This window comes from Propithecus coquereli, unplaced genomic scaffold (genome assembly GCF_000956105.1).
Source record: "Propithecus coquereli isolate 6110/MARCELLA unplaced genomic scaffold, Pcoq_1.0 Scaffold199, whole genome shotgun sequence".
In the NCBI taxonomy this organism is placed as follows: domain Eukaryota; kingdom Metazoa; phylum Chordata; class Mammalia; order Primates; family Indriidae; genus Propithecus; species Propithecus coquereli.
In genome coordinates, this window is record NW_012144855.1 from 1,447,964 (window position 1) to 1,461,833 (window position 13,870).

General features: G+C 34.5%; 1 pseudogene; it reads right to left on the reverse strand.

The window, feature by feature from the left end:
* Positions 1 to 7,535: 7,535 nt before the first annotated feature.
* LOC105809661 lies at positions 7,536 to 8,113 on the reverse strand (annotated as a pseudogene).
* Between the last annotated feature and the right edge of the window lie 5,757 nt (positions 8,114 to 13,870).

Consider the following 13,870-nt stretch of genomic DNA (forward strand, 5'->3'; position numbering starts at 1 on the left):
GCTGTTCACCAAAATGTAGTAGTACCAAAAGCACATGTATAGTTAGGTGTGTAAAATAAAGCTAAAATAATTTAAAATGATGAAAATTCAAGCTAACAGCTCGTGACCAAACTATCAAAAAAGACCTATTTAGACATGCCGAACTTAAAGATTAAGAATCAATACTACTTAAAGACAAATGAAATAGTCAACAGGACATACTAGAATGTAATGAAGACATTTCCCTCGCTTCCTTAATTAATCACCTTTTTATATATACTATTAGTCACATGAGATGGGAAAAAATAACATACAGTTTGTGAGATCACAATCCGAACACATAGAAAACAAGAAATTGGACAAGTTGTACAGTACTGCTTCTCAAAAATTTGGTGAAGACTCACTTGTTTCTAACTGATCATGGATGGCTCCCAAATGGAGCCTGATCAATGCCCTGAGGTAGTCAACTATAGTATTTTAAGGTGAAAAATTAATTAGATACACAGGAATATTCATGATGAAAGATGTGGGGGATTGTGTAGGTTCCACTGCCTTCTCTCTTAGGTAAGAGTCTGTGCTTAAAACTTCATCACTAGCCAGCCTGTTAAGTCCAAATGTCTGTCACATTCATGTTGTCCCTAATGACTTCTTCCAGGTTATACAAAAGGGAAACACACAGATTTAGCCTAAGCTTTTATCTATAAAACAGGCTTTCAATTATCAATAGGGAGTTATTTTGAGTACAACAAAAGTAATCTTTTTTGGCTTCTCATTTTTTTGATGCTCTAGTTTGTTGATTTACTCCTAAAAATTTGGAACCCCAGAAAACTAAGGATTATTTCAGATATGGTCTTACCAGAAAGAGAGATTTCACAGGATATGTATCCTAGATCTCCCAAGTACTCAAAGTCACAAATTTCACCATAACATACAATCATCATAATAAAATTCTCAATGCAATATTGGATATGCACACACATACACATGACGCATTCACAGTGAAAAAGAAGGAGAGTGAGGTGGATAATAGGAAGAATATGTATTTTGAATTAGCTGGAAGATAACTTCAGAAAAGAAGGATGGTTATGCAGAATGGTGATAGATTAAGTCTGGTCACTGAACAAGAGCCAGATCATGAAGGGCCCTGTGAGTTATCCCCACAGAGTACTGACTCTGTTCAGAAGCCATAAAGAGCAAATAAAGAATTTTATGCAGGGGACCGTCAGGAGAAGATTGATGTATATAGGCATCATTCTGATGGCTGGAAAAATATGATTTGAATGGTGGCAAAACAAGAGGCAGGAGGATTTATTGGGAGACGGTTGCAGTCCATGAGAAAAATGATGACATTCTTATCTAAGCTGGTGAAATTGTAGAAAAGGTCAGAATTGAGAGATATACAGAATTAGAGTCAAATTTGATGTATTCCATGAGGTTGGCAGAGGCATCAGGGATTATTTCAGGCTTCATCTTGCTTCTTTTTTCCTGAGAATGTCTAGTAATTTTTTTAATTTTGCAAAGCTGAGCTAATCGGCATAGCCAGTAAGTTTTACTAGTCGATAAAAAACAATTGTATCAATCCACCAGTAATTAATATAATAAACAGAAAGCATTTTACTGAAGGTAAACTCTTCAGAGAAAATAATTTATGCAAAACTATAAAATGCTATAATAAGAATAAGCATACCTAAAGAAAAACACAAATTCATTTTAATTTACAGAGCCAGTAAAAGTCTTAAAAAATTAAGTGGAAATTGAAACATATCATTTACCAAGGCACCTGGATATACAGGCCAGGGCTTGGAGCAAAATCTTGCCTATACTTTCATTCACAGTTACTAAAAATATGTAAGTTGGCAGTTGAAGCTGTACAATCTTGTAAAATCTGAAGATGGATCGCTTCCTGTGAAGTCAAATTGGTACTTTTTAATGCCTTCCCATCTGCTTTCTCATTGGCATTATTGGCAGACTTCTACTCCTCAGAGATCCATTTGCCTGCGGCTATGAGTATAGTGTGCTGCTTGCAACAGTGGTTAAATACGTGGACTCTGAAGCCAGATTGCCTGGATTTGGTTCAAATTCCAGCCCTTCACCTTCAAGCCTTGTGATCTTGGGCAAGTGCCTTGACTATGTGTACCTCAACTTTCTCATCTGTAAAGAAGAAATAGTAGTATCAACTTCTTTAGGTTCTCATAGAGTATATGAGCTGACACATGGAAAAAATGTGGGTGAAACATTTCTACTTAATCCTTATCAACTGGAAAAAAAAGCTGAACTTCATTCTATTATGGAGACTGTACATTTGTAATATAAATCAATAATTTAAAGATGGGTAATGAATATTTTATGGGTTATAGCTGTGGTCAATCACTAATAATTCCCACTTATGTGTAACTCCAATAAATATTTAATATCATTAGCCAAAGATGACCAGAGTGGGAAGGAAAATAGCATTGGCAAATAGAAGTAGTTTATTTTAAAGTGAAAAAATCTTCATGTCTCCAGCAGAATCAACCATTAACTATAAAAAGGCAATCACCTTTAAATTGTAGCAACACTGCCAGAGATAAGGTTCTGTCAACACTGTCATTACGAGACACTGCTTGGCGATGGTGTTCACTTGAAAGCAGCCTTCACAGCTCGGGACACCCAGCTAGCTTCTCATCTTTAAAGTCACTTGGGAAAATTCTGGATGCTGATCCTCAACCCTCGTAAGGTTCTTTCAGTGTCTTGAAGACTTGTTTACTATATGATGATTTTTTTTTTTTTTTTTTGCAAATAACAGAAAATACAACTTACATTGTTTTATACATGCTTTAATACTTTTTTTTCCAGATAGGAGTTAATTATTTTATTTTATTTCTTTTTTCCTTTTTTTAATTTCAAAATATTCAGGGGTACAAATGTTTTTGGTTACATGGATCACTTTTGGAATGCTTAAGTCAGGGCTATAAGTGTGCTCATCACCAAAATAGTGCTCATTGTACCCATTAGATAGGATTTTTCCCATTCCTCCTCTCCCCTTGCCCTGCTTGATTTCCACTGAGTTTTACTTCCTTCTGTGCACATGTGTGCTCATCAATTAGTTCCAATTTAATAATGAGTATACATGGTGTTTGTTTTTCCATTCTTTAGATACTTTGCTTAGTGTCTAAACTGGTCTCCAGTTCCATCCAAATGATTGCAAAAGGTCTTAATTTATCTTTTTTATGGCTGAGTAGTACTCCATGGTATACATATACCACATTTTGTTAATCTAATCATGATTCGATGGGCACTTGGGTTAATTCCACATCTTTGCAACTGTGAATTGTGCTGCAATAAACATTTAAGTGCAGGTGTCTTTTTGATAAAATGACTTCTTTTCCTTTGGGTAGATACCCAGTAGTGGGATTGTTAGATTGGTAGGTCAACTTTCAGTTCTTTGAGGAATCTCCATACTGTTTTCCATAGAGGTTGCACTAATTTGCAGTCCTACCAACAGTGTATAAAGGTTCCATTCTCTCTGCATCCACATCAGCATCTAATGTTTTTTGGACTTTTTAATAAAAGCCATTCAAATAGGGGTAAGGTGATATCTCATTGTGATTTTAATTTGCATTGCCCTGATGATTAGTGATGCTGAGCATTTTTTCATATGTTTATTGGCCATTTGTCCATTTTCTTTTAAAAAGCTTCTGTTAACACCTTTTGCCCACTTTTAAGGGGTTCTTTGTTGTCTTCTTGCTGGTTTGTAGGAGTTCTTTCTAGATTCTGGATATCAGGCTTTTATCAAATGTATAGCTTGAGAATTTTTTTCTCCCATTCTGTAGTTTGTCTGTTTGCTCTGTTGATTATTTCCTTAGCTGTGCAGAAGCTTTTTAATTTATACAAAAGTCCCATTTATATATTTTTGCTGTTGCTCTGATTACCAATAGGATCTTAGTCATGTATTCTTTGCCTAGGCTGACATCTAGAAGAGTTTTTCCTACATTTTCTTCTAGAATTCTTATGGTTTCATACCTTACATTTAAGTCTTTTATCCAACTTGAATTAATTTTTGTGAGTGGTGAGAGAAATAGATTGTTTCATTCTTCTTCATGTGGCAATCCAGTTTTCCCAGCACCATTTATTGAATAGTGCTTCTTTTCCCCAGTGTATATTGTTGTCTGCTTTGTCAAAGATCAGTTGGCTATATGTGGATGGATTTAAATCTGGGTTCTTTGTTCAATTCCATTGGTCAATGTCTCTATTTTTGTGCCAATATAATGCTGTTTTGGTTACTATAGTCTCGTACTACAGTTTGAAGTCTGGTAATGTGATGCCTCCAGATTTGTTCTTTGTGCTTAAGATTGCTTTGGTAATTCAGACTCTTTTCTGTTCCAAATGAAATGTAGAATTATTTTCTCTAGATCTGTGAAATATGACATTGGTATTTTGATAGTGATTGCATTGAATCTGTAAATCTCTTTGGGTAATATGGACATTTTAACAATGATGATTCTACCCATCCACGAACATGATATGTTTTTCTATTTGTTGTGTCATCTGCAATTTCTTTCCTCAGTGTTTGGTAGATCTGTTTGTAGAGATCTTTCACCTCCTTGGTTAAGTACGTTCCTAGGTATTTTATTTCCTTTGTAGCTATTTTGAATGGTAGTGAGTCTTTAATTTGATTCTCACCTTGATTGTTATTAGTGTAAAGGAATGGTACTGATTTATGTATATTGATTTTGTAACCTGAGACTTTGCTGAATTTATTTATCAATTCCAGGAGTCTATTGGTGGACTCTTTGGGGTTTTCTAGATACAAGGTCGTATCATCAGCAAAAAACGGTAGTTTGACCTCCTCTTTTCCAATTTCTTTCTCTTTCCTGATTGCTCTGGCTAGAACTTCTAGCATTATGTTGAATAAAAGTGGTGACAGTAGGCACCCTTTTCTTGTTCCAGTACGTAGGGGCAATGGTTTCAACTTTTCCCCATTCATTATGATGTTGCCTGAGTTTGTCATATATGGTTTTTAAAATTTTGAGGTATAGTCCTTCTATACCTAGTTTTTTGAGAGTTTTTATCATGAAAGGGTAATGAATTTTGTTCAGATGCTTAATCTGTATGTATTGAGATGATTGTATGGTCTTTGTTTTTGCATCTGTTTGTGTGGTGAGTCATATTTATTGATTTACACATGCTGAACCATCTTTACATACCTAGGATGAAGCCCACTTGGTAATGATGGATTTTGTTTTTGTTGTTGTGCTGTTGAATTTGGTTTGTTATTATTTTATTGAGGATTTTTGCATCCATATTCATAAGGGATATTGGTCTGTAGTTTTCTTTTTTTGTTTTGTCCTTTTCTGGCTTTGGTATTGAGGTGATACTGGCTTCATAGAATGAGTTGGGGAAGATTCCCTCTTTCTTGATGTTGTGGAATATTTTCAGCCATATGGGTACCAGCTCTTCTTTGTGAGTCTGGCTAAATTCGGCTGTGAATCCATCTGGTCTGGAGCTTTTCTTGTTAGAAGATATTTTATTATTGTTTCAATCTCACTGCTTGTTATTGGTCTATTCAAGTGTTCTATTTCTTCCTGATTGAGTCTTGGGAGGTTGTGTGTTCTCAGTAATTTGTCCATTTCCTCTATTTTTTCCAGTTTATGTGCATAGAGATTTTCATAGTATTTACAAATGATACTTTGTATTTCTGTATTATCAGTTGTAATACCTCCCTTTTTGTTTCCAATTGAGCTTATTGGGTCCTTTGTCTTCTATTCCTAGTTAATCTAGCAATAGGTCTATCAATTTTGTTTATCTTTTCAAAGAACCAACTTTTTATTTCATTCATCCTTTGTATTGTTTTTAGTTTGCCATTTCATTTAGTTCTGCTATGACTTTAGTTTTTTCTTTTCTTCTACTAGCTTTAGGTTTGGTTTGCTCTTCCTTTCCTACTTCCTTGAGATGTATCATTAGACTGTTAATTTGTGATATTTCTGTCTTTTTGATATAGATATTTAAGGCTATGAATTTTCTTCTTAGGTATGCCTTGGCTGAACCCCATAGATTTTGGTAGTTTGAGTCCCCTTTGTTGTTCAGTATGAGAAATCTTTTGATTTCCATCTTAATTTCATTATTGACCCAATAATTGTCCAGCAGAAAGTTGTTTAATTTCCATGACATTGTGTAGAATTGAATGTTTCTCTTGGAATTGATTTCTAGTTTTATTCCACTGTGGTCTAATAAAATACATGATATGACTTCAATTTTTTTGAATTTGTTGAGATGTGTTTTGTGGCCTAAGACATGATCAGTCTTTCAGAATGTTCCATGTGCTGATGAGAAGAATGCATATTCAGTAGCTTTTCAGTAAAATGTTCTGTAAATGTCTGTTAGGCCCACTTGTTCTAGTGGCCCATTTAAGTCCAGTGTTTCTTTATTTATTTTCTGCTTAGATGATCTGTCCATTTCTGTCTGTGGGGTATATAAGTTCCCAGCAATTATGATGCTGCCGTTTATCCCTTTGCTTAGATATAGTAGAATATGCTTTGTGAATCAGGCTGCTCCTGTGTTAGGTGCATAAATATTTATGATTGTTATGTAATCTTGTTGAATTGTTCCCTTTACCATTATATAATGACCATTTATCTTTGTCTTTCTTTACCATTGTGGATTTAGAGTCAATTTTATCTGATATGGCTGTATCTGCTTTCTTTTGGTTTCCATTTGTGTGAAATATCTTTTTCCATCCCTCTGAGTCTATATGAGTCCTTGTGTGTTAAATGTGTTTTCTGAAGACAGCAGATATTTGGGTTGTATTTTTTCATCCATTCAGCCCACTTATGTCTCCTGAGTGGGGCATGCAGACCGTTCACATTGTTTGAGAAAATTGATATGTGGGATGCTGTTGTGTTCATCATGCTGGTTAGTATCTTATTGCTTTGCTTATCTTCTTGTGATATTGTTTTATAAGGACTCTGAGTTTCAGCTTTTGGGTGGTTTTACACTGGTGGGTTTCTATTGTGCTGATCCATGTATAATGTAGTTCTGAGTATTTCCTGCAGGGTAGGTCTGGTCTTGACAAATTCCCTCAATGTTTGCTTGTCTGGAAAAGTCTTTATTTCTCCTTCATATATGAAACTTAATCTTACAGGATACAAAATTCTAGGCTGGCAGTTGTTCTGTTTATGAAGACTGAAGATGGGGCCCCAATCCTTCTGGCTTGTAAGGTCTCCATTGAGAAGTCTGCTTGAAAAAGTGTCATATATTTATAAAACTGGCCTATGACAATGAGATTTAGAAAAATAGGGGAGAGTTCTATCTCTGAGTGACTTTTATGTACATTGGGTACTCTAGATAAACAATTTAGTTAAAACACAGGATATGATCAGCTGTCTTTCATTGATGTTGAAGTTGATTGTCTAAATTGGCTGTTCATTGAGGGCTCAAGTTAATGGAAACTCTTCATGGTGTCATGTGGTTCTTTCAGATCACCTTATGTTAATCTTGTCAATGTATTCATCATCTTAATTAATAGCTATCTGTTGGTCTTAGACCTCATCCTCAGGGAAGGCTCAGGGGTATATCCCTCAGAGGTGGCTTTTCAGTGAGCATGTGGTTAGAGGATCTATGTTTGTCCCTTCATTTAGGAAACAAGTGAGAAGATCAGCCTGAGAGCCTCTTGGAAAGAGGCTGGTGGGAAACCATAGAATAGGGACTCATCTTTCACACTGTAGAACACTATATGTCCACATTCATAGTCTAAGAAAATACCAAGTTTATGCACAGGGTCTCTGACATGTTGGCCTTTTAAAGGTAATGAGACCCAAAGACAGTAATTGCCTCTAATTTTTAAGCCTATGAGTGAGAAGAGGTCCCCAGGTAGCTTTGGGAGATTCCCCTTCCTGTTCACTGAGTCCTTGCAGATGTCTACTTCACACTCGGTCTTGTTTCCCACTTCCATCTCTCAATGGTGTCTCCCACAGGTGAAGATCTGAGCACTCAGCACAGTTGCAGATTGGTCAAATATTTCTGGGTTTTCAGGTAACTGCTATCTGATTCCTCCATATTTCATGCTTTTCAGATGCTCAGACAAGTCTAGGTAAGCATTGGCTATGGCTGGATCCAGAGTTATCTCCATGTTGAATTTCCTTAGCATCTCCCTCATTCCAGTGACTGGGCACAAACTTGCTTTGGTGGTGGTGGTTCTGGACGTTGAAACAGGAGGGACTCATTCCTTTCCAGTACGCCTCTCATTTCCTTTGCAAAGTTCAGAGAAGCCACTTCCCATGAAGCACTCCTTGAGTGGGAGCACATATGGCAGAGGAAAACATCCCTAATTTCTTCTAGGGGCAAGTTTGGGTGAACAGAAGATCTTCTCACAATGACTCTATGATTCTTATTACTGAAACACTCACAGGTAGGATTGGCCTCAGGTATGCCTTGTAACATCTTAAGCTCCATTTCTCTTTAGTTCTCTCTGCTCCAGCATCATCTCTGTATATTTGATTTTCAGCCTGGTGTTGACCATGATAATAAGTTGGCTGAAATAGTATCAGGCCCTACTGTTACACAGCACATCTTCTAGAAGCCAGATAACTTCTGCTTTCTAATCTTGAATTAAAAGCTTCACTCAGTTAGGATCAACTTAGGTCACATGTTCACCCCTTATCAACTACCCTGCAAAAGGGATGTGATCTTGCTAACCTGTTGTGACTACCACACAGAAGGGCAAAAGCAGAATAAATGATAAGGAGGCAACCAATCATGAACACTACAACCATCTTTTTAATACGTTTTACATGAATGTACCATTTTCAGTTTAATAGAGTTTACATTCCTGTGTTTGGTACCATATACCAAACATTAAGTATTTTAAGTTTGTTGTGAATTGAGATTCCAACCAATCACTGCAAATTAAATAGAAATACATCAAAAATATGTTTTCCCTTTTCTCCACTGATCAATGAAAGTATCACTTTAACACTGCTGTTTTAGTTAGCCACTATTATAGAGTCAGATCGGAGATTCCTATTCCAGTCAAAAGTATTGTTTCCTTATATTTTATACAGCTGAACCACCATCAGTAGGAAAATCTCAGGAGCATTGTTTTCACTAATGTCATTAAGGCTCCAGCTGAGCCAGATGTCTAGTTTGACTATAAGCTGCATCAGTAGATGTTCTCATATCTAGTACTATTTGGATAAGTACTTGTTCAGATAATGAAAACTGTTGATTAAAAGGGTATACAACTATTATGTACCCATAATAATTAAAAATAAAAAATTGTAACAATAAAAAAGATATATTTTTAAAAAGCATTTAAGATATATTAATTTAACTTAATATTTAACTTATTTATTTAATGACATTAATTATTTTAAGTTATTTAGAAGAAATACATTTTTTAGGAGTTTCCAACATTTTATCAGAATATCACTGGTTCATTAGGCTGTAACTCAATATAACAATTACATCTATGATTTTTTTTTAGTAATACATGAGCAATTTTTGGTTCTATATGCAATTTTATAGTTTATTCATATTTAACTTATTTTCATCAATACATATAGGAATTCTGTATATTTTTTTCTTCAAACCCTTGTTTTATTCTTTTCTATTTATTTTTTATTTGTATATATCCATGGAGTAGAAGTATAATTTTGCTATATTGATATATTACATGGTGGTGAAGTCTGGGCCTTGAGTGAATATATCACTAAAGGAATAGAATTCTGTATTTTCAATAATTTTATTTTTCAGAAGAGTCACCACAACCCTATCTTATGTTTTGTCTTCGGGTAAACTTTTGCAATCTCTAATTGGCTCAAAATCAGTTAATACTCTGCAATATTAATTATTTTTTGTAGTTCAGGGTTTACTATAGTAGAATCACTTTCAGATATTTTTCACCCATATTTATCAAAGGCTAAAGTAGGAATTAAGTTCATAAGGATATATCATAAAAGTCTTTGTTTAACAAATCCTAATGATTCTATAAGAACCGTATTCTTGTATTTTTTCCAAAACTAGAAAATTTTGGCCTGCATCACATTTTAAAACCATCTAGAATTAGTTAATGTATTGGCTGAATCAAAAATGTCACATTAAGGAGACAAAAAGTCTTTATGTTGCCTTCTTTCAAGTTTTTCACATTGAATTGTGAAAGCGTGTTTGCTCAAAAGAATTTGGCTTTTTATATAAGTTTATTTTTTACACATGTTTCTTTGAATAATTCAGAATCCATCCATGCTGATTTTTGTGAGCTGCACTAAATTGGTAAAGATAAAATATTTATATTTTTGAAGTTCTTGGATTTGCTGATTTTTTTAAAAAAATAGCAATTTTGAATATGAACTGCATTTCTTCAAGTGTTTGCTGTGATTTCTTCTTTGACTTTCTGATTCTGAATGCTGTATGCTCTGATTTTTATGCCATTATTTTTGTAAGTAAATGTGACATATTCTCATTTAGATCCATTTCTTCTATTTTGTAGAGTTGCTCTATAATCCAATTTTCACTATTGATAAATGACTTTAAGTCTTCTATAAGTCTCTGAGCAGCATACATTATCAGCAGATACTTGCTCCCAGTTAGTGTTCAATATGTGGATACCATGAGTTATTTTTTTTCTCTAGAATCTATACCAAACTCAATTTGTTCAAAACATCTGGGCTACCCATATTTTTGATGCAACGGCAGGGCTTTTTTGAATATAGCTGATAAAATTTCTATATTTTCTCTGTTGCATAAGTCATATCCAGAATGGATCAGTTATAATTTATAATTTAAATTTGCATATTTAAAAGTAGGACAAGAAATTAGACACTCATTTTAAAAAGCCTGTGTACAGAATTATACATGGTTATTGTTTTTTATAGTGTTCTAGCCCACACACAATTCAAAAATGTTTTATTTAATAAACTGACTTTACCATGTCTTTACAATGCATACAACAGTTTTTTGCCAACAACTCTCTTTTTCCACTCATATATTATTTTTTTATTATTAATTAAACCAATCAATTAAAATAGCATTTGGACAAATGTTGTAGCAGGCAGACTCTATGATGCCCTCAGTGATCCCAGGCTTCTGGGATTCATTCCTTGTGTAGTTCCTTTCTCTTCAGTGTGGGCTAGCTAGTGTCTTGCTGCTAATCAACAGAATATCACAAAGGAGATGGGATGTCACTTATGTATTAATGTACATGAAATTGTGACTTCTGTCTCACTATGAGACACTACTGCTTTCTGGGCTTACATGTTTTGATGAAGGTAGCTGCTGTGTTGGAAAGGCAAACAGTGATGAACTAAGATTGACCTCTAGCCAATAGCCAATTAGGAACTAAAACCCTCATTTCAATGATTCTCAAGGAAATGAATTCTTCCCATAACTGCATGCATTTGGAATTATGCCTTTCCTGGCTGAGGCTTCACATGAGACCCAACTCTGGTTAATATCCTAATTGCAGGTATTAACCAAGCCTGGTGAGAGACTCCAAAGGCAGCATCAGGCTAAGCTGTGCCCAGAACTCTGACCCACTAAAACTATAAAATAATAAATGTGTGTTGTTTTAAATGACTAAATTTATGGAGATTTGTTATACACCAATAAAAATCTAACACTGTTGCCATAAACAAGTTTGAGAAAAATCAGAACTATCTGGATAAGCTCAACTAATAAAAGCAGAGTAACCAGATATACCAGGGAATAATTCACTGTCATATTATGGTGCTTTCAGGATCCTCAGTCAGTATTTTTTACAGAGGGAAAAAACAGCTCCAGATCCTGGTTAACCAGTGAGGTAGAGGCATATCGAAATTCTGAAACTCTTTTACAATACGGGTTCATTCATACAGCAGTGCAAAATTGAGTATCTACTGATTTACAGAATCCTAGAAACTGGCTTCACAATGCACAAATACAAGAAATACAAGTCTCTGCTCTCATGGAGCTCACATTCATGTGGGAATACAGTAAGAGTAAACTAAAAAGGATTTCGGAATGTAATTTCCGTAAGAGCAGAGATTTATCTTCTTTCACTACTGCATTATCCTCAGCCTCTTCAACAGTGCCCAACACATTTTGGGTACTCAAAAAAATACTTGCTAAACAAATAAGTAGCAATCAATAAAATGAAGAAAATTAAGATAGTATAATGAAATAGAGTGACAAGAATTGTTACTTTAGGTGGAAGAGTTAGTAGAAGCTTCACAGAGAAGCTGACTCTTGACTCATGAAAGATGAGATGGAGACAGCCTATTGAAGGTCCAGGAAAAAAGAATTTTGAAGAAAGTGACAAGGGCAAAAGACTTTGAGGATTACAGGGGCAGCCTGTGGCTGGAGTAACGTTCACACGTAAGTCAAGCAAATCATTTTGTCCCAATGATTAAACTAATGACTCTGCAAACAATTATACTTCCTGAAGAGTCTTTCAATACAAGCAGAAAATATCTAGAATATTCAAATACTCCCCCCAAAATTATAAATAACACTTCTTTGTGAGGGTAATAGGAACCATGGTGCTCGTTATGAACTTAAATATCCCTTGATTAAGAAGGTCATTAGCATTATGATTTTGTAAACTGAGCATTCATTAAAGATGTACCTTAATATAAGAGTATAATTTTATTGTGGTTAATTCATTTTCTCTCTAATGTAGTACAGCATCCTCATCCATCATTTCACTGTATTTATTGTAAGAATCATTTTCATAGTCTAAGAGGCAAATGAGAATAGTAAATTGGCCAAGTTTAGCCCTGCAGTTGTTTGTTATATAAGAAAATTTCTCTAAATCTCAGAATGATATTTCTAAAAATATTTGCATCTGTTGTCTTTCCATGTTTGTAATTTTAACAAAAGTTTTGAAAGAACAAGGAAATTCAGGGTTTTTTTTTTACTTCTAAAAATATAAGTTGTTAGAATAAATGATAGTACTTCATTGCAGTTTAAAAGGGATTTTATTATTGCATAAAATTATGCAACTGGCAAGGTTTTCAGAAAAAAAAAGTATAACTGAAAAAAGTAAAAGTTTTTCCATCCTACCACTGAGTTCTAAGAAGAGCTGCACTATACATCATCCTGGCTAGGAAGATATTAGTTATTATTTCTGGTAACCTTATTTGAGAAATATATTTTTTCTGAATTTTTTATTTATATATTTTAATTGGCATGCTGTAATTGCACACATTTAGGTGCAATTTGATATTTTGATATATACCTATGTTGTAAATGATCCAATCAAGATTAGCTCATCCCTCACCTCTTGCATTTATCACTTCTTTGTGGTGAGAACATTAAAATTCACTCCTTTAGCTATTTTGTAATATGTAATATTTTAATGGCAACCATAGTCACCATACTGTGCACCAAAATTTATTCCTCCTGTCTAATTGTAACTTTGCAGCCATTGACCAACCCATCCTCCTACTTCTCTCTTTCCTCCTCTCCCCAGTCCCTGTTAATCACTGTTCTATTTTTTGCTTCTGTGGCATCAACTTCTTTTTTTTAGATTCCACATATGAGTGAGATCATGTGTTATTTGTCTTTCTGTGTCTGGCTTATTTCACTTAACATGATATCCTCCAGGTTCATTCATGTTGTCAGAAATGACAGGATTTCATTCCATTATATTGCTGAATAGTATTCCATTGTGTATCTATACCACATTTTTAAAACCTGTGATTGGACAGTTAGGTTGATTCCATATCTTGGTAATTATAAATAGTGCTACAATGAACATGGCAGGACAGATATTTCTTCAACATACTGATTTTATTTTCTTTGGGTTTCTACGCTGTAGTGGGACTACTGCATCATATTATAGCTCTACTTTCATTTTTTGAGGAACCTTCATATTGTTTACCATAATGGCTATACTAGTTTACAATCCCACCAACAGTGTGTAAGTGTTCCCTATTCTTCA